This window comes from Vombatus ursinus, unplaced genomic scaffold (assembly GCF_900497805.2).
Source record: "Vombatus ursinus unplaced genomic scaffold, bare-nosed wombat genome assembly UNPS02014798.1, whole genome shotgun sequence".
NCBI classification, from domain to species: domain Eukaryota; kingdom Metazoa; phylum Chordata; class Mammalia; order Diprotodontia; family Vombatidae; genus Vombatus; species Vombatus ursinus.
The window spans coordinates 10,815,097-10,837,460 of NW_020954576.1; positions in this window are offsets into that span (position 1 = coordinate 10,815,097).

Sequence of the window (22,364 nt, forward strand, 5' to 3'; positions counted from 1 at the left end):
TCCTCCTAGCAGGGTTTGAAAAACAGCAATGCTGATTGCAGCATGCATACCTGGAGCTGAGGACAAACTAGAGAGACTGAGGAAAGGATTCTATAAAGGAGCCCAGCAGAAAGCTATGCCTAAAGGGAAGTTCATGAAGACTCCATAAAATGAGAAAAGGAATCCCAATAATCTAGAGCCATTAGTTTACTCATTTGATTTCTTTGCTGTTGGCAATTGGGATTAAGTGACTTGCCCAGGGTCACATAGCTAGTGTCTGAGGCTGGATTTGAACTGAGATCCTTCTGACTCCAGAGCTGGTGCTCTATCCACTGTACCACCTAACTGCCCCTTGTTGGTGCACTGATGCAACATGTGCTCTCTAACTTGAATCCACTTTCTCTTGAACTCTGTATGTACTTGTGGGACAGTGGGTCTCAGACTTTAGGAGGAGGGATATTTTGTGCAGTGGGAGAGCTGGTTCAGAGTCAGTAAGAATACCAAGGCCAGAGTCCTTCCAAGCAGGACTTTATTGTCATAAAAGCAAACGGAACCGAACAACTCAGGATACTGATTGGTTAGGTGGAAGGGGAATGAGGACTTGCTTATATCAGAGCTGAAGGGGGAGTGACTTATGGAAATTTGCTATGGCATAATCTGTGTGCTATGCAAGCAAAAAAAGATTTGCTCCCTCTTTACTGGGTCTTCTGGGTGGCTATCTTGAAATAGCTATACTTTCACTCTCGAGGGGAGGTTGCCTATTCAGCATATGGGGGAAGTAGTTGTCTGCTCAGCATATAGGGGAAAGAGCTAAGAATAAAGGGGAAAGGGCTGTCTAATCATCATATAAGAAAACGATAGGGCCTCCTTGCTCTGGGGGAAAAATAGGACTTTGCTGTTCTACTCCATTTTGTACTAAATGTTATTATACCATCTTAATAAATGTCCTTAATTAGAAACTAATTAATTTGGTCTGGCTAATTGATATCAAGTGAATAATCACAGGGGACTTCATCAGTGAGGAATCCTGAGTGATAGAGAACACTTCCCCCCACAACCCCTCAGGATTACCCCCTAGAACTGCTGCCCTTTGAGGATCTGGTCTGTCAGTGCTAATAACAGTTAAAATAGTGTGCCCAGATCCTGTGCTACATGATTCCACCTAACAAACTAAATGAGGAAAAAGAGGATAAAATGAGATATTTGCTGAATGAACCTTGAAAATGAGGATCTTTTTGATCTCTATAATTCCTACCCTATTAACTATAATTATAACCTTTCCAAAATACATTGTAGATAAAATTTTATTCACAAAGTGTCAAAGACTACTTTGAAAATATTTAGCACCTACATGCCTATGGGTTTTGAAGTATGTACCCACTGGCAAAGTCACGAAGACCAATCAGAAACTAATTATTTCAGTTGAGATAGCAAGAAAGTAGCTGTGAACAAAAGTGTGGCAAGATGTTAGAGAGGAATTTTTCAAGTAGACACTGTAACTCTTTCTTCCAAATAGAGAAGGGATCCAAAGAACAAGAGAAAAAGGGAAGGAAGTAAAAAAAAGGAAAGAAATTAAAGGACAGACAGGAGGAATCAGGCAGCATATGGTTCTCTAAGGAAAGCATTTTAGAATATCCACAGGTCCCCCTCTTTTCTATCACCTTCTCTGACTTTTCTGGGTTGTCTGGTAAATTTCAGTTAGAAAGGATGTTTATTAGTCATTTAGGATAGTTGGATTCAGAGTTGAAACAGAACTTTATTGATTTTACACTCCATTTTACAGATGAGGAAATTGAGGTGCTTCATTCTTAGCATGTATGATTCCAAAATGCTGTAAGTTACCTTTCCTCACTGTAGTTGTTTTTTTGTTTGTTTTTCAGGCAATTGGGGTTAAGCGACTTGCCCAGGGTCACACAGCTAATAAATGTCAAGTGTTTGGTCTGAGGTTGGATTTGAACTCAGGTCTTCCTGACTTCAGTGCTCTATCCACTGCACCACCTAGCTGCCCCTTTACAGCCTACTGTTACAGGTAGAGCACCAGCCCTGAAGTCAGGAGGACCTGAGTTCAAGTGCGGTCTCAGACACATAACACTTACTAGCTGTGTGACCCTGGGCAAGTCGCTTAACCCTGATTGCCTCAATAAAAACAAAATTATATAGGCTGTAACAAAGTTGGAGTTCAAAGGCAGGGCCTATCACTATAAATTCAATGTTCTTTCCACCATACATACTGCTGAAACAGGGACAAGAATCACCTTTAAAGTTCCTCCACAAGTAGATATACAGCTTCTACAAGAAGATTTTTCTAGTACTTCGTTTTATTTTGGGATGGTTTTAATTATTAGGAAGTTATCCCTCATATCACGGCAAAAGTTACCCCACTATTTTCCCATGTTTGGTCTTCTTTATATTATTATTTTGTAATTTTCTTAATATGTGGTTCTTTTTTGGTGAACAAAAATCTGTTTTCTCTTCCTCCCACCTGTCATGCCCCGATGAGTGAAAAACTTCATAACAAATATGCAAAATCAAACAAAGCAAATTCCCATATTGTCCATGTCTAAAATTGTGCCTCATTCTGCATATTTAATCCATCACCTCTCTGTCAGGAGTTGGTATGGTAGCATTCTCCATCACTGGTGCTCTGGAATCATGGTTAGTCATTGTATTAATCAGAGTTCTTAAGTCTTTCAAAATTATTTGCCTTTACAATGTTGTTCTTATTGTATAAATTTCTTTTCTGATTCTGCTCAGTTCATTCTGCATCGATTCATACAAGTTTTCTCAGATTTTCTGAAAACATTCCGTTCGTTTCTTACAGCACAGTAGCATTCCATCACCTTCAGATACTGTAATTTGCTCAGGCACTTCCCAGTTGAAGGACACCACAAAAATAGCTGCTATAAATATTGTCTATTTATGTATAGTTATATATATATATATGTATATGTGTGTGTGTGTATTTATACATATATGTGTGTTGTGACTTCTCTGTCGCTGCGTGTCTGTGTCTCTGTCTCTGTCTCTCTGGTTCATAGACCACTATAGTAGTGGTATCCCTTGGTCAAAGGGCATGAATAGTTAAGTAACTTTTGAGGAGTTTTTTGCTTTCCAGAATGGTTGGACCAATTCATAGTTCCACCAACAGTGCAACAATGTATCTGTTTTCCTGTAGCCCCTTCAACAGTTGACATTCTCCTTTTTTGATCAATCTTGCTGATTGGTTCTTTTATTTATTTTTTTTTTACTTTCTATGCCAAACCAAACAAACTCTCCTCCATATGATCCTTTAAATATTTGGAAATAACTATTATGTTCCCTCTAACCCTTAGTTTCTTTAAACTAAAGAGCCCTATCTCCTTCAATTGATCATTGGTTTCTAATCTCTCTTATCTTCTCAGTTGCCAGTTGCAAGATATATTCAAGCAATTCCATTCAATTAGTATTTATTAAGCACCTCCTAGGTGCAGAGCATTAAGGTAGCTTCTAGGTGAAATAGCAAACTTAGATAAAACATAATCCCTGCCCTCATGAAGCATATAGTCTGGGGTGGGGTAGGAGGCAAAATATAATATATAAATACATCACAAGCTCTGTAAGATCTAGAGCTGGAAGGGACATTAGATGCTATCTAGGCTGAGCTCCTAATTTTACAAATGAAAAAACTAAGGCCAGGGGTGGTTAAATGATTTGCCCAAAGTCACTTACGGAGTAAGAGTCAGAGGTAGAATTAGAACTCAGGTTCATTGAGTCCAGACTCAGTGATGTTTACATCATACCATTCTGCCTCCCCAAGACCATAATACAAAGTAAAACATAAAAAGTCAGTTGTATAGAGTAATTCTCCAAATTTGAGAGTGGGAATAAGAAAGTAAAAGAGCAAGAGCTGCTAGAAAAGTAGGAGGAGAACCAAAATTGTCTGATATAACAGAAACTATGGGAAAAGCTTCAGGAAGAAGGAAGTAATTAATAGTGTACAATATCATTAAAAAAAGTCAAGGAAGATGAAAATAAAAGCCCATTTTCTTCTAAACATCTGTTTAGTCCTTCCTTCTGAATTCATCCATCTTCCTCTCCAACTTAGCTGGCTCAGATCAAGCCATATATCCCTATACAAAGAAATCTCCAGGATTTTTGGTATACTAATGTTCATGCATACTTTAAAGCAGAGGGGTTTTAGATGCCAATCAACAATGACAGTTAAGTTCAGCTTGCCCTTTGAAAAACACTGTGGAGTAAAACTCACCTTTCTTCTATCCATGGTTCATTGCTTCATTCTTAGCATATGTGATTCCAGAAAGCTGTAAGTTATCTTTACTCACTGTAACAGTATTCAAGGGAAGCAATATGTACTCAAATGCTATATCAGAGTGTGCCACATTAGGGAAGAGGTGTTGCTGAATGGTACGAGTGAGGCATTGATTCTTCCTGAGAATCCAGAGGCATTGTTAGTATGGTGGCAAAGAACATGGAGGTGAAAAACAAGAAACCTGGGTTCTAAGTCTATTCTTCTATTAACTAATTCACTATTTAACTTCACCAAATCATAGAATCCCAAGAGGCAAAAGTGACCTTTGAGGTTATCTAATCTAACCCATATATAAGCTGGGAATCTTCTCTATGATAACCACAATGGTGATGAAAGGACAGGAGAGGAGGACCCATTACCTCTGAGACAGCCTGCTTCACTTTTGCATAGTTCCTATTATTAGGCAGTTTTTCTTCACATTGAAACTAAACTTGCTTCTCTGGAATTTCCATTATTTTTATCCTACCTTCTAGGGGCGAGGAGAAGTTCAATCTTTCTTCCCTGTGACAACTCATCAAATATTTGAAGACGGCCATCATATGTTATTCCACCCCAAAGTCTTATCTTCTCTAGCCTAAGTATTTCCAGATTCTTAAGATAAGATCACAGTCTCAAGACCCTTTAGTATTCTGTTCACCCTCCTCTGGATACTCTTGAGCTTATCAATGCCTTTCCTAAATGTGGTACCTAGAACTGAACATAATATTCCAAAAGTGATCTGGGCAGAGCAAAATACAGGGAAACCTCATTTTCTTTATTTATTAGATAGCTTTTATTACTTCATCTGAAAACTGCCTGTTCATATCCTTTGACCATTTATCAATTGAGGAATGGCTTGTATTCTTATAAATTTGATTCAGTTCTCTATCTATTTGAGAAATGAGGCCTTTGTCAGAGAAACTTGCTGTAAACATTTTTTTCACAGTTATGAATACCCTGTATTTCTCTCCATACTGCTTTTCCCCCGAGCCCCACTTGTCCTACTCTCTCTCTCTCTCTCTCTCTCTCTCTCTCTCTCTCTCTCTCCTTTTACCTTGTCCATCATCAAAAGTGTTTTGCTTCTGACTACTGCCTCCCCCAATCTTCCCTTTCACCTATCATTCTCAGGCACTCCCCCTTCTCTTAACCCCTTCCTCTCCTACTTTCCTGCTAGGTAAGATAGATTTTTATACCAACTGAATGTGTACATTATTCCCTCTTTGAGCCAGTTCCAGTGAGAGTAAGGTTCAAGCACTCTGCCCTACCTCCCACATCTTCCCCTCCACTGTAAAAGTTCTTTCATACTTCTCTTATATGAGATAATTTACTCCAATCTACCTCTCCCTTTCCTTTTCTCCCAGTGCATTCCTCTTTCTCACCCCTTTATTTTGTTTTTGTTTTTTTAAAATATATAATCATCCCATCATATTTAGCTCATACCGATGTCCTCTCTCTGTGTATATTCCTTCTAACTGTCCTAATAATGGGAAAGTACTTAGGAGTTACAAGTATCATCTTCCCACATAGGAATGTGAAGAGTTTAACTTTATTGAATCCCTTATGGCGTTTTATTCCTGTTTACCTTTTTATGCTTTTCTCGAGTCTTGTATTTGAAAGTCAAAATTCAGCTCTGGTCTTTTCATCAAGCATGCTTGAAAGTCCTCTATTTCATTGAATATCCATTTCAAACCACTGTATTCTCATGCTAAGTTCTGGATGAAGATGAAGCATGTGAGAGTGAATGGGGCATTGGATTTGGGGTCAGGAAAATCTGAGTTCAGATTCTGCCTCAAGCATACCAGCTCTGTGATCCTGACCAATTCACTTAACTTCTCTGGGCCTCCCTTTTCTCATCTGTAAAATGGGGAAATTGCACCATGTGGCCTTTGAGTACCTTCCATCTCATTATAGGATCTTATGATCTATTTTTCATCTCTTACTCCATTTGGACACCAAGTTCCCTTCCTAACTCTAAACCTATGATCCTGTGATACTATAAACTGGGCCTTCTCATGCCAAGTTAGTTTTAAGTGTAGCTTGTTGGTGACCTAGGCTTAAAAGGACTGATACACTCAACTGCAACTCAAATACTGTAGCTAACCTTTCCTCTTACCATCCACTGTATTTGCCAAAAGCAAACACAACATGATCATTTGGGTGCCATGTGCACAGCAGCAGTTGAGATTGTGCCAGTGCTTCCTTGTTCAGTTTCTGTGAAGTGATGGATTATTAGGCAATACATCCCCAGTGGAAGGAATGCCTTTTGAAAAGAGAAAACAAATATATTGCCACATTTCCCTCGAACCAACCACCACTTCTCATGCCAGAGGAGAGCAAACCTAGCTAAAAAGACTGCAAGAGTCTTGAGATGAATGGATTTTAAAACTTAGTATAGGAGATTTTAAGTTAAGAAGACACACACAAGGAACCCTGATCTATTCAGGGAGCTAAAAAATACATTTAGTGAAACCAGAGGGGGCCAATGGGAAACTAACTGGCATTGTGCTTGGCCAGAAGCCAGGCTTTGTACATTGCTTTTCAATAGCCGTGGGGAACAGCTCAGAGAGAACATTTGCAATAGCAGCTACATCACATGGCTGAGCTCTGTGATGTCTCCCTATTGATACCAAAAAAAAAACAAAAACAAAAAAAAACCAACCCCTAAACCTTATGAACCTAGAAGGAATTTATTACTCTCCTGATACCCACAGAGCAATTTTAACCAGTTAGAGGGCTAATAGGTCTTTAACTTCCACAAAACTCCTCTAGAGCCAGGATGAATATAAGGGAAGAAAATTTAAATTTCTTCTATTTGGTATCTTTTGGCTTTCACTAGTCTTGCCTGGGAAGGTGGCAGACTTCCTGTCTTTGCTTCTGCATTCTCTTCATGGAGCCAGATGTTTGGACTTGTCTCTGCCTTTCAGTTTTACTCCTGCTGACACTCTGAGTTCAGGTCTGGCTCTAGGCAGGATGCACTTAAGAGGACCCTGCTGTAGAAAGCAATACTGAGCTCTGTCATTCTGGCTGGTTCCTTGTGCCCATTACACCATCATTTCCTACAAAAGTCTGACCCCTTGCCAAGAGGCTTGCCTCTTGCTGCCCAGACTCTTTTGGTCTCTAAGTTTCAGGTCCTGTCTCTGTCTTAGCAGAGATCACTGGTCAAGAGACCATGATCCTTATATGAAATCAGTTATTAACTAGCTGTGTATAACCTGGGGCAAGTTACTTAGCTTTTTGGAGCCTTAATTTAATTTACTCATCTGTAAAATAGGGACTCAGACTAGAATATATTTTTATCCTGTAGTCAATGATTTTTTTTGATGTTTCCAGTCGGCTAATAAGCATCTATTAAGTACCTACTATGCATTAGGCACAGTGCTAAGCATTGGGAATAAAAAGAATGGCAAAAGACAATCCTTGCCCTTGAGAAGCTCATAGTCTAATGGGGGAGATAACATGTCCAAAAAGGCCATTTACAGGGTAGATAGGAGGTAATTAATGGAGGGAAGGCTTGAAAAAAGGTTAAGGACATCTAAACTAGAATGATTTTTAACTTCTCTTCTAGCTCTAAAATTTTATGATTTTTGATCACTTGCTACTATGCTGATGGCTGCTCTTACCTGACTTACCTAATTTGGGACATTCCTCATTGACCCTCAAGACTTATGCTAGTCATCCATCCCCTCTGTTACCTGCATTTCCTTGCTAGGTAGGAGAGGTGGACCATTGAGCATTGCTTCTGGCTTATCCCCAGGACTGGAATGCTCTCCCTCCTCATCTCTGTCTCTTGGCTTCCATGGCTTCCATCAAGTCCCAACTAAAATTCCATCTTTTGGGGCAGCTAGGTGGCATGGTGGATGGAGCACTGGCCCTGGATTCAAGAAGACCCAAGTTCAAATCCGGCCTCAGATGCATAACACTTACTAGCTGTGTGACCCTGGGCAAGTCACTTAACCCTATTGCCTAGCCAAAAAAATAAAAAATAAATAAAATTCCATCTTTTACAGGAATCCTTTCCCCGTCCCTCTTAATTCTTGTGCCTTGACTCTATTGATTATTTCCTATGTATCTTGGATATAGCTTGTTTGTACATAGTTATGTACGTGTTCTCTCTCTCATTAGATTGTAAGCTCCCAGAGGGAAAGGACTGCCTTTTGCCTTTCTTTGTATTCTCAGCACTTAGCACAGTTCCTGGCACATAGTGGACATTTAATAAATACTTACTGACTGACTGGGCCAAACCTATTACTAACAGCTTTGTTATCAGCAGGGGTAAAAGGAAGAGAGAGCTATTGTTGATTATCATAAGAGTGTGGAGCGCTGGTGATAGGAAAGTGGTTATGTAAGAGAGGTGAGGAAGTGGTAGCCTTGAATCTAGCTCATTTCTCTTCTTCCGGCTCACAGGTGCTAAAAGGAATCTGTTTGAAGCCAAGTAACAAGTGAAACACAAATTAACAGTATGACATTGAGTCCTAATACTGGACTGTTTCAGAACATTGATGCTATCTGTCACCCGATGAATCATTAGAACACGTGTTAACACAAAAAGGCATTTCTGGTAAGATCAAATGATAGCTTTGGAACTTCCCCAGGAGGCAAATCAGGAGGGCAGTTGCAGGTTTTCAAGAAGAAAATGAGGCTGAGAACAAGTTCTACTACTCTTTGTTAGAAACAGTATCTACAGATATTATACAAGGAGTACAATAGGACTGCTTCGGGAAGCTGCCCTTTCACTCCATTTGCAGGAAGTTTTTGTTCTCTTTCCTCTTCAGCCGTCTTTTGGCCTTTCACTAAATTTAGTTTGGAGGAAGTACCTTGTGCAATGTTACATACAGTGTGGTTTGCATAAGGTTTTATTACACCAACTGTAGCATCTGCCATCTAGGGACCATCAGCTACCTTTTTGTTACCAGGTGAAAAATGGGGGGAAATTATTCTAGAATGCTTATCATCTTGGCTACCATTCTGGTCTGGGAAATAGACTCTTTTGGCCTTTGTTCATTGGTCCCCTTGTCTTTGCTGAGACAACTTGTCAAGAGACCTGGGTCCTAGTACCAAATCAGCCATTAATTAACTGTGTGATCTTGGGCAAATCTCTTAGCCTTTCTGAGGCTTAATTTATCCATCTGAAAAATGGGGGCTCAGACCAGAATAGCAGTTCTTACCTTGGGGTCAGTGAATTTATCCATGCTTTGTGTCTTCCTTTTGAAGGGAAATGAGTCAATCGAAAAAAAAAATTATATACTTTCCATGTGTAAGGCAAGAGGCAGCATGGTATAGTAAATAGAGAAGGCCCAAGGGTCAGGCAGACCTAAGTTCAAGTCCTACCCTTAACACATACTGACTGTGAACTTAAGCAAGTCATTTAACCTTGAAACCCTATCAGGAAACTCTCTAAGACGACAAATTGGAGAGAAGGTCCTGACCTGTATTGTTAGAGCACGTTTCTCACCAGGGAGCTTTCTACTCTGACAAAGAGGGAGGCAGTGAATAGAGTATGGATACCAGGTGGGGAGAACAGAGCACTCTTGTCCTACCAATCCAAAGACTTACAGCATTTATTGCCTTCCTGCTCAAATGAAGTCAGGGATAGAAAAAGCTTCAGTTAACTGCATAGTAGTTTTTCATATGTGCAACCAGTTCTGGATCAGTAGTCAATTGAAGAAACCAATTCCTCACCATACAGTGAGTGGACAGAAAATAATCATAGTATAACTTCTTGTTATTCATCCTTTGCCTTTGAAGAGGACCAACGACGTCACAGGGTAGTGTCTTGACTGGCTTGTGAATTGGATTTAAGTGAGGCAGAATTGCACAAAGTTGTCAGCCTCTCGGAGTTATTGAAGTCCATTGTCAAGATAAAAGTCAGGAAGACTAATGATGGCCTAGGATGCAGTGTAGGACCGTGGTGTCTTTGATGTCTGACCAAGCTCTAAGTGCACCTACCATTGGAACAAATTGTTCTTATCCAAGCATTCTGCCAGGGGAAGTCTTCACATGTTTGGCATAGACATTCCCCTAACTCACCCATGGGTCTGAGGCCTGTTGGTTACCCTCAACTTGGTTTAGCTCGCCTGCCAAGAGGGTTTTACCAGGATGTGAATGCTGTGAATGTTAGAGTTTCTTGGAGTCACAGGTGAGAGTCAGGTGAAGGGGGATAAGCAACCCTGAAAATGGCTTGGCAAGCCCTCACCCCTCACACCCCCATAGAATAATTACATGTGCTCTGACATCCACATGAAGGATTGCATCATGATGAGCTCACTGCACGTGTTCATAAGGGCTAGGCTATCATTGGCCAATCCTCTATTACGTATATTAAGAAACGTAGAGTTGTAAAAATTTCCACATAAAATAGAAATACTAGGTGAATGGGTTTTAAGGGATTAAAAAATACAGTAAGAAAATGCTTTACCTATTTAATTCCATGCTATGACTCCTTAGTACAGAGGAAATAGTTACAAGCTTTTGCTCTGAACCATTAACATTTTCGAAGTACATATTAACAGTGAGAAAATCTAAACTAACTATTGCTATAAGGCTCTCCTGTCGTCCATGTTAGAGCTGTAGATATGAAGGTAAATTCTAAAGAACTAACATGCTTGGTAAAACTGACTTCTTAATCTCCCAAAGGGAAGGAATTAATGAACTGTATAAGCTTCATAGGATCTCACTAGACCTTTTCTGGTCAGTACTACATAGGGATAGGGGCTGAGAAATGAGTTCTTGCCCTATGTGAGCTCTTTCCCAAATCATTTCCCTCTAAACAAATGCAACCACATGCTAAATTTTTGTTGTCAATATTTTATCTTATTTGCCCCTTTAATATAATAAATTTGAGTGAAAATAGCAACTTGTATATATTTGCAAGCCTTCCAAAACCAGTGAATGAAATAGCTCTAAAAATACAATATTCTCCTTAATATATATATATATATATGTATATATACACACACATATATGCAGTAGCTAATTCTAACTGTGGTGACTCTTGGATTGAGGGGATGAATTAGGCTCATAATTAGCCAAACCAATGAATCCTGGAAATTGGATATATACTCTTTCAGAGAGTGTTAAGCAAAAGAAAAAGCCCACTTCTCCTTTCCTGGAAGTGGGGATGGAATCACTCCCAAAGATGACTGGAAATAATGAAATAATTTTGCAACTCTTACAGTTGTGAAGGGGAACTGGGGAATTTCCTTTCTGTTTGGTTCTACAATCCATAATTTGATGAACCTGCCTTTCCTGCATGTAATTCTAAGGACAACTGGTTTATCTAATGAAATAGGCCGAGTGAAACTGGTTTTCATTCATGATGTTTAGTCAACTATTTAAAGTATGACGTGCTTTGAATTCCTAGTTGGGTAAATCCTAAGTCTAAGGCTTAGACTTAGAGTCACTCAATTGTATTGCCTCAATACTATGAATGCCCAAAGACAGTTCTTACCTGGGCCTCTTTCCCCATTGACATATGTTTGCAAATCACAGAATTTCAGAGTTGGAAGGGACTTCAGCAGCCACCTAGTTCAACCCATACCTGAAAATGGAATCCACATTTGTTACATACCCAAGAAGTAGTCATCTAGACCCTGTCTGAAGACCTCTAATGACATGAAACCCACTAGCTTCTAAGGCAGTCCATTCCACTTTGGGACAGTTGTAATTGTTAGGAAATTTTTGTTGATATCAGGACTAAATCTAGTTCTTGGCAACTTCTATTCATGTTTCTGGCCCTATATTCTTAATTTAAGATCTAATCCTTCAAAATGACAGCTTTTCAAATAGCTGAAGATAACTGTCATATCCCTTCTGCATCTTCTCCAGGCAAAACCTTCCATTTCTTTTCTTAATCTTTTTCTTCTTGTTCTGTTATCTTTCTCCTCTCCTCTTTTATTTTTCCCCTCCCCTCTTCCCTATTCTGCTCTATGCCCTCCCTCTGTCAGTGGCATCCATGGGTATAACATAACTCTGCAGGAGGCATTAAAGACTGAGCTCCATACAACACAGTTTACCCTGACTTTCAGCTCACTAAGTCTTCCTTATCCATAAAAGGAGTGTAGGTGGATTAAATGTTTTCCAAAATTCCTTCCAGTGCTCATATCCTATGATTCTCTGATTCTATTCGTAGAGAGATGGAAAAGAACAACATTAAAGAATGTATATGTATATATCAGCTGTCTATAGATCTTGGATACCAAATGCTTATTTGAGAAATTTGATACAAAGGATCCATCCCCTCCCCATTTGACTGCTTGCCTTCTTATCCTAGGTACATTAATTCTATTTGTAGAGAGGTTTTTCAGTTTCGTGGAATCAGTTACCTATTTTATTTTTAGTAATTGTCTCTATTCTTTGGTTAAGAACACATCTACTATTCATAGCTGTGAAAGGTATATGGAAAGGTTTCTCTTCTAATTTTCTTTGTGATATGATCTTTAATATCGTCATGCATCAAATTTGAATTTATTGTGGAATATGGTATAAGATGTTAAATTAAACCTAATTTCTGCCAGATTGCTTCCCACTTTTCCTAGCAGTTTTTATCAAACAGGAAGCTCTTTCCTAAGTAATTCATGTTTTCTGGTTTACTAAACAGAGAGTTATTCTGGTTTACTAAACACTGAATTGTTCGGTTCCATTGTTTCCGATTCTCCTTTGTCTAAGCTGCTCTATTGTCTATTTCTTTATTTTTTTAACCAATACAAAATGGTTTTGATGACTGATGTTTTATAATACAGTTTGAGATCTGGAATGCTGTTCCCTTTTCATCCCTTCCTTCTTCTATCATTTCTCATGATCTTTTGCATCATTTGTTTCTCTAAATGAATTGTATTGTTATTTTATCAAGTTCTGTAAAGTATTCCTTTGATAGTTTGATTGATATAGTATTAAAACCGTAATTTAACTTTGGTACCATTGTCATTTTTATTATATTGATCTGAACCAATCACAAGGACTGAATATTCCTCCTAGCAAGGTTGCTCTTTATTTCTTTCAAGAGCACCTTCTAATTGAATCCATGCAAGTATTTTGTGTGCTTTGATAGTTAGATCTCTAGATATTTTATGCATTCTGCATTTATTTGGAATGGAATTTCCCTTTCTATTTTTTATTTTCTTTTGGATTTTGTTATTATTACATAAAAATACTATTGACTTTATGTGGTTTGCTTTATAGCCTGTAATTTTGCTCAAGTTATTAATTGTCTCAATTACTATCTTTGCTGGTTCCCTAGGATTTTCAAAGTAAACCATCATGTCATCAAAATGTAGGGATAAATGTATTTCATCTTTGCCTATTTTTATGCCTTTAATTTCTTTCTCTTGTCATTGATATTTCTAGCATCACTAGAACTATGTTAAATAATAGCAGTGAAAATGGGCAACTTCACTTTACTTCTGTATTTATTGGAAAAGATTCTAGTGTATTCCCATTACATGTGATGCTTTCTTTTTTTGTTTTTAGCTAGCTTTATAACATTAAAACAGGTCATTCTTTGTCTCCACTGTTTTTTCATAACTGAGTATTGTACCTTGTCAAAGGCTTTGTCTACATTGATTGAGAGAATCATTTTGAATGTTTTTGCCTTTAATGTTAATTATGTGAACTGTTTTTCTAATGTTGAATTATCTTTGCATCCCTAGTATAAATCAAGTTTTGTCATAATGGATTATTTATTGGATGAATCACTGTTATGATGGTACAGCATTGTAGTAGACTTTGAAGAACCAATAGCTATGACCAAGGCTGTTCATAACTGTTAGGTATATATCTAGCTTGCCTTGCAATAGAATGACACACTAGGTAGAGGCTTTGGTTAAAGTTAGAATAACTATGAGCCCCAAAGAGCACATTTAACTTGGACATAACTAAGAAGAAAGCTACAAGATAAGTATGGAATGATACAAAAAACACTACCAAAATGTGTATCCCCTTTGACCCAAAAGTACCAGTTCTGGGACTATAAAACAAACAGGTTATTCTATCTGTACCAACATCCTAGTAATATAATAACATAAAATATTCCTATTAGTAATAGAAAAACAGAAAGCAAACCAGATGTCCAATGACTGATGAATGGCTGAACAAGGTATGAATGTAATGTTTTTTTTTTTTACCATAAGAAACAATACAAATGAGGAATTCAAAGAAATATGGAAAGATATATGAAGTGATACATAGAGGAGAAACAAAAATTAATGATATACTGACTATAACTATATAATTAAAAATAATAACAGCAACAAATCTATATTAAATACTCATAAAAGAAAAAAATTTAAAGATCTGAAAAACAAGCAGGCTCAGGTATTAAAAGTCAGTATACCCAGCTTTTTTGTTGGGAAACAAATTTATCTATTTGTAGGAAAATAAATTTACCTATTACCAATAGATTAATAACAGATATCTACAGACATATGAGCAATCACGTACTCTTTTTTGTTTCATTGTGGGTGTTTTTCTATTTTCTTGTGTTTTCATTTATGTGTTTAAATACCTGACCTTACCAGTGACAGTTAACATAAGACTGTGCCCCCTGTCAACTTTCTTGATTGAAAGGGACAAAAATAAAAATGAACGTGAGACTTCATACAAAAAACACTGAGAAGGCAGCCAGGAGAGATAATACACTTACTCAGGGTAAAGTCTGCCTCAGTGATCTATTCCCCAGCTGCTCATTTGTATATTACCCACTGGAAAACATTGGGAAACACTGAATCTTATAGCTGTTTTGTGATTATTGAACAAATGTGCACTACTTAGCTATGGCTTAGCTAGCAGAGATGAGGATAGGTTAAAAAGAAATTTCTTGCTCTGAATATCCAACCCTGACTCAGGAAGGATTGATCCAAGAAAATACCTTAGAGTTAGATGAAAGAGAATTAATACCTCTCTGTATTGCTGCTTGTTGCCTGTTAGCATTATTGGGCAAAAGAAAGTGCCCTCCCATTTGCTGCTGGGAAATGGAACCTCCTCAGAACCCAGGCAATTGAGCAGAACTAAGAAGCTTGTGCAGATCCCAGGCTAAGGGTCTCTGCCCTTTCTGAAAGAGAGCAGCATTATCCAGGCAGTGAAGAGGACTGGCCCAGTAGCAGAGCCACCTTAGCCTAGTAGCAGAACAACCCAACCTGGCTGTAGAACATTCCAGCTTAGCACCAAAACCACCAGTCCGACACAGATGCCACACCCATCAGTGAACTTTGTAAGGACAGTCTCCACAAAAGAGAGAAGTCATTGACGCCTGCAGTTTCAAAGTTGTGAATATACTCTCTACTCATGTGCCTCACTAACATGGTGCTTTAAGTGTATGACCACTCTCACCAATGGAAACTATGTATATTGGTAGAAGATTGTGCTCAGGGTTTATGGGTGGGATGTTGTGTGATTATCCTTCTTGCTTTGCCTTCTGAATAAATATTGTTTTAAGAGTTGAGTCAGCTGGCTGATTTGCTAATAAGAAACACACTGATGGAGACTCGGAAACTACAATGTTAGGAAAGTAGCCCCACCAGGGACCCCCAGAATCCTGAATGTAGTCGTGGTAGCCACACCTCTTAGGAATTACAGCCTGTCCATGGCAGTGCTAATTAGAGGAAAGTGGTGAGCCTATGTAGAAAGAAAGCCAATGGTAGGGGTGGCTTCCCACTACAATAAAATAAAATTTGTATAAAAAAAAGAATAAATAGTAGGCTCTGTCTCTTTGGTATTGGTATGTTCAGCTAGTAACAGAGTGTGTAAATTGTACATTTGTTGAAATATTCCTTTGAAAGAATAATCTTTGGTTTGTTTTTTTGTGTATGCTGTATTGTCTCCCAGGTTAGCTTAGAAACAACTTAGGGTGTTTCTGTGCTCTTTTTACCCCACCATAACACCTAGAGCCCTCTTTATGAAGTTGCATAATCAATGTTGTTTGCTGACAGATATGAAATATGGCACAGAGTTTCCTGTAAGATTGGTATCACAGGTTTCAACAGTTCCCTATGGTTTAGGGGTGGGGTAGGTTGTGATTCTACCCCCTGTCTCCAAGCTTAAGGGTTTTTCTGACTAAATTCAGAACTTGGAGTTAAGGCTTTAGTGTGTTTCTTGGCCTTTGCCCTTTCTCTGACTACTCAACAGCTAAACCAGCATCATAATCAATCCACTGTGGCTGCTGCTTTCTCCAAAGTCTTTCATTGTAACAATGAGGGTTACTTAAAAAGGACCCATAGTCCTCTCTTCATGGATGAAGCTTGGTTTTCCCCAGCTCTTAGTCATTCAGCCTCCTTGGATCCTGAATCTTCATGCCTGGCAACCCAGAATTGTGTTCAACACTTCTCAGTTCTGGTTTGCTATGCACAATGTTGGTATTTGATAAATGTGGAATGCCTGTCTATAGCTAGCACTCTCACAGAAGTTTTCTAAGTATATGGAAGGATCCCTTTGAAGGATTTCCTCCAACTTTCAACCTTTTTCAAGTCCTAGGCAGAAGGTTTCTGATTGCCTATCAGGTTTCTTTTTTTATCTCTTCTTTCTAGTGATCTCTGAAAGTCTGGGGTCTTCCCTCTTTGAAGGTGTGTACTTAAAGCGAGTCACCTACATCAGCCTCTCTGGTGTGTCAGTTAAATTTAAAAGCAGTTGCTAAGCAACCACCATAAGTATGTTGATTGCTCCCAGCTGATAAGTAATGGTCCTGGTCTATAGGTCTACTGCCCTCCTCCCAGACTCCCACAGATTAAAGACTTGCTGCTCCACCTCTCTCTTTAAACTCCCTGGAATGTGGGAAGGATGCATTGCTGCCTGAATAAGGTTGCACATCTTACAATCTAACTGTCATGAGCATCATTTTCCCCTACATCATCCCACCTATCTGCATCCAGCAAAATTCTGAAATAGAGAAATACCTTTATTCGAAAGAACACTCTGCAACAAAGAATTTAGTGAAAGCACTTGGAACATATCCCTGGAGAGTAATCAGCATGAACTATGACTCAGCTATAGAGGTTTCAAATCCTCCGAGTAGCTTTCCCTGATAAATCTCACATATGATATTTGCTTTCTTTGGTACATGCCCAGTCAAGGCTATGTAGACCAAGGCAGGGGTAGAGCCACAAATAATGAGAAAATTCACAAATTATCCTTTGTTTATACTTCAAACAGAAAACACAGCTAGATTTATAGGCCATTAGTAGTCCAAAGGATGCCTGGCCCAAACTTCATGAGCAACGTGACCACAAGCAAGTCATTTTATCCTCTTAGATATGGTGTTTCCTCATCCGTAAAATAGGGATGATATTTTTTTTTATCCAAACCTATGATTTCATTGGTATAAGAAACTCTGGTGAAGTAACTGCCTCTATCAAAAGCAGAACAGGACTTGCTTTGAAATCGATGGTCTCAGAGAATTGCCTGAAGTGCTAAGAGGTTAAGTGATTTATCCAGGGTCACACAACCAGAATGTGCCAGGCTTGAACCCAGATCTCCCTGACTATGAAGCCAGTCATTTAATACTTCAAATAATTTTGAATTTTGGAAGTTTTGTTTGAAAACCATAGAGTCAAGTTCGTTCAAAGCCTTCACAACACACAAGTAGTGGTGAAGGAGGCATATAACTTCACTTAAATGGACAGCTTTTGTAATTAGAAGAGATGAATGGCTTACATGAACTAATGAAAAGTGAAGGAAGCAAAGCCGGAAAAACAGCATACACAATGATTATAACTATGTCAATGGAAAGAACAGCAACAACAAAACAATTGAAACTCAACGTTGTGAAATGATGAACAGGCTGAACTCCAAAGAAGAGACGTGAGCAGACACCTCATACCTGAGTACTCCTTTGGTGAGGCTGGGATCTGTATTTAGGGGGTATTCTCCTTTCTGGGAACTTAACCTGTCAGTGCAGTACGGGTTGGGAGATTGAGCCCAGGAGGGATACTTTGGCCATAATATATTTAGTTTGTACTATATTACCTTGCATTTCTGTTAGTTCTTCAGTTGTTTCGTGTATGCATGTCTTCTTTCCCCAAATAGATTGCAATTTCCTTTGGGGTAGAGGCCATCATCTGTAATGTCTCATGCAATTACCACTAGGTTAGAGAAATAGCAGATACTTAAATGTTTGCCAGATATATGAGTAATAAGAAATTTGTACCTCCATAGAAGTTCTTCTGCCATGTCTCATTACGGTGTAGCAGGAACCCTAGGGTTTTTTAATATAATATTTTATGTTTCTCCCAATTACATGTTAAAACAATTTTTAAAACTTTTTTTAAAAAGATTTCATTTCGAAATTCTATCCTTCCCTTTCTCCCTCCCCTCCCCCTCCCTGAGATACCTAGGTTCCTCTTTTTTTTTTTTTTTCCTTTTTGGTGAGGCAATCAGGGTTAAGTGACTTGCTCAGGGTCACACAGCTAGTAAGTGTCAAGTGTCTGAGGCTGGATTTGAACTAAATACTTTTTTTTTTCTTTTTGGCACCTAGGTTCTTAAAGGCTGTGCCAGTAGAATTTAGTCTTCATAGATTCCACCAAGTTGAATACGGTTCCGGTATAGTCCCGCTGACGGGTTGTTTTTTATCTTAGTATGGAGAATATAAACAGGGGCAGGTAGGTGGCAAAGTGAATAGAACACCAGCCTTGGAGTCAGGAGGACCTGAGTGCAAATACGGCTTCAGACACTTGACACTTACTAACTGTGTGACCCTGGGCAAGTCACTTAACCCCCATTGCCTTACCAAAAAGCAAAATAATAAAAAGAGAGAGATAGAGAGAATATAAACATGGTTAAACATACCACCGTGAAAATTATCCCTGCTCAGGTAGCAGTATGTGTTGCAGAAAATAAAAAAGGAGAGAAATTCTATGAAAAACATGACAAGATCCTAATTTAGAAAATATCTCAGTAAAAGGCTTGAATCTGAAAGTGGGCAGGAGAGAGTATAGTGATCATCAATAATAAGTACTCTCCCAATTCCTCACCCCACCATTTTTGTGCAAGCACAAACACACACACACACACACACACACACACACACACAATTTGTCATCAAGCTGAGCTTTAAGGTAGAATAATAATTCAGAACAGATAAGGAAAACATGACATTGATTACAGATGAAAGTAAAGACACTGACTCTGATTATCACTTTCTTATAGGATTTTAGATGTTATAAAACAATCACCATTATGAGGAGGCCAAAAAAATCCCAGAAATAACTTCATCCAGCTAACACTAGATTTTCTTTCCAAATGGAGAGATATAGCATTCCAGAAGAAAACCAGTTGAAAGTATAAGCAAAACATTATGGAGAAGGATGACAGAAGCAGTAACACCTCCCCAGACAGTGAAAAGCGGTGAAGACAGTCAAACCAGATCATCCTGAAAGCATTTATAGATGAAATCAGAAGAAGGAAGACAAGAAATGGAGCAGGTTTGCCAGTACTGTTACAGTGATCTCATCACCAATGACAATGTCTACACTCGGATTCTACCACTTCTGACCCTGATGTGTGACGTGAAGAAGTAAAAGTGGAACTTAAGAACATGAAGCTGGGAGGTACTGTCTTCGTTCAGGTTCAACTTTGGGATGAAAAGAAGCACCTAAGTTACTGAGTAGTTAACAAAAAAGGGATTTACCTTATGTGTTATTCTAACACAGCAGAGATATGCGACTAGGATTCAGTGACATCATCCTCAGCTTTGGTAGACACAGTCTCCCTGCTCTTTATGGAAACACATCTTTTCAGCAGTTCAGCAGAGCTTATATAATGTAGCAGTTTGCATGGTCTTGGGTACCCACCAAGCCTGAGAGGCCCAGACTCCACACAAGTGGGATGTTTCATGCCTTTAGCTGAGCAGTCAGCTGCATCAGGAAAGTCAGAGCCAATCGCAGGGAAAAATTTGTCTCCTTTTAGGGAAAACTAATCTCTGTCACAGGAAGGAAGGAGGAGTTGTAGCCCTAACCCACATTGTGTAGAAATGCTAATAGTTAGGCTTCATCACAGGAGGAAAAGCTGGACCTGAACAAAACGCAGAAGAAATCAGTGCTGGAGGCAACAAAACTTTAGAGAAACCAGAGGATCAATTTTAAAGATACTTTAACAGAGAGAAGAGTCTAAACAAATGGAAAAAGATCTTGGGCAGTATTAATGAACTGATCAACAAGTATTAAGCGCCTACTATGGGCAGCTAGGTGGTGCAGTGAATAGAGCACTGGGTCTGGAATAAGGAAGACTCATCTTACTGAATTCAAATCCAGCCTCAGATACTTACTAGATGTGAGATCCTGGGCAAGTCACTTACCCTGTGTGCCTCAGTTTCCTCCTGGAGAAGGAAATGGCCAACCACTCCAGTATCTTTGCCCTTGAAAAACCCTGAATGGGGTCATGAAGAGTCAGACATGACTGAAACAATTAAACAACAGCGTGCCAGGCACTGTGCTAAGTACTGGGGATACAAACTCAAAGACTGAAGCAATCTTTACTCACAGTGATATTACATTCCAATGGGGAGCCAAATAGGTACATATACAACACAAATAAAAAGTTAATAAATACAACCATATACAAAGTAGTTAAATTTAAGGTAGTTGTGGAGAGAGATCACTAGCAGTTGGGATCAAGAAAGGCTTCATGTAGAAGATGGTGCTTGAGTTGTGTTTTAAGGGAAGGGGACCCCATGACACCAGTGACAATAAGAAGAGAATACATTCCATTCATGGGGGATGACCATTACAGAGACACTGGAGAAAGCTAGTGCAAAGGTATGGAGGTGGGAGATGGGCTATCATGTATGAGCAAAAGCAAGAAGGCCAGTTTGGCTGGATTGCAAAGTGTAGAAGGGGCAGTAAAGTCCATTAAGGTTGGAAAGGTAGGTTGAATCTAGGTTGTATGGAGCTTTAAAAGATAAACAAATGAGTTTATATTTTGTCCTAGAGATAATAGGAAGTCAATGTAGTTGACTGAGTAAGGGAGATACATGGTCAGATCTGCACTTAAGGAAAATTACTTTGGCTGCTAACTATAGGATGGATTGGAATAGGAGAGGCTTGAAGCAAGGAGACTAGGAGTCTGTTGTAATAATATAGATAAGTAGGGGAGAGGTGATGAAAGAGTGAACCAATATGGTAGCTATGTGAGAGGAGAGATGGGATCAGATGCAAGAAAGGTTATGAAGGCAGAAACAACAACACTTGGCAATATAGCGGATGTATGTGTATTGAAAGAGGGAGGAATCGGGGCAGCTAGGTGGCACAATAGATAGAGCACCAGCCCTGCAGTCAGGAGGACCTGAGTTCAAATTTGGCCTCAGACACATAACACTAGCTGTGTGACCCTGAGCAAGTCATTTAACTCCATTGCCTAGCCAAAAAAAAAAAAAAAAAAAAAAGAGGGAGGAATCAAGGATACTGCCAAATTGCAAACTGCCAAACCTGGAAGACTAGAAGGATGGTAATGCTTTTGACAGAAATAGAGAAGTTTGGAAGAGGAGTGGGTTTAAGAGAAAGATGAGTTCAGTTTTAGACATATTAAACTTAACATGTCTTTGTCAAACTGAACATCTAGGGTGAAATGTCTAATAGGCATTTGGTCATGCAGGACTGACTCTTAGGGGAAAGATTGGAACTGGATATTTCGATCTGGGAATAATCTGCTTAGAGGTGATCATTAAACCCATGGGAGCTAATGAAGTTACTAAAAGTGAGAGTGTAAAGGAAGATGAAGTAGGCAGAAACTTGGGGAACTCCCATAGTTAGGGTACAGGGTATAAATGATGAGCTAACAAAAGAATTTAAGGAATGTAAGAGGTGAACCAGGAGACTGATGTCACATAAACCCAGAGACAAGAGAACATTAAGGAGGAGACCATGGCCAACAGTGTTAAATGTGGCAGGGGACTGAGAAGGATTAGGACTTAAATAAGACCATCACATTTGACAAATAGGAAATCATTGGTGACCGCTGTATAATAGTGGCTGGCACATAGTAAGTGCTTATTGACTAAGATTGCAAAAAAAAATTTTTCTTGTCTTAGAAGTATATAAAACATAGGCTTAAAGGTTCTTCTTCCAAAGGGTGTCTCCCATGCAAATATATTTTTTAAGGTCTGGCACTTGTTTTTTGT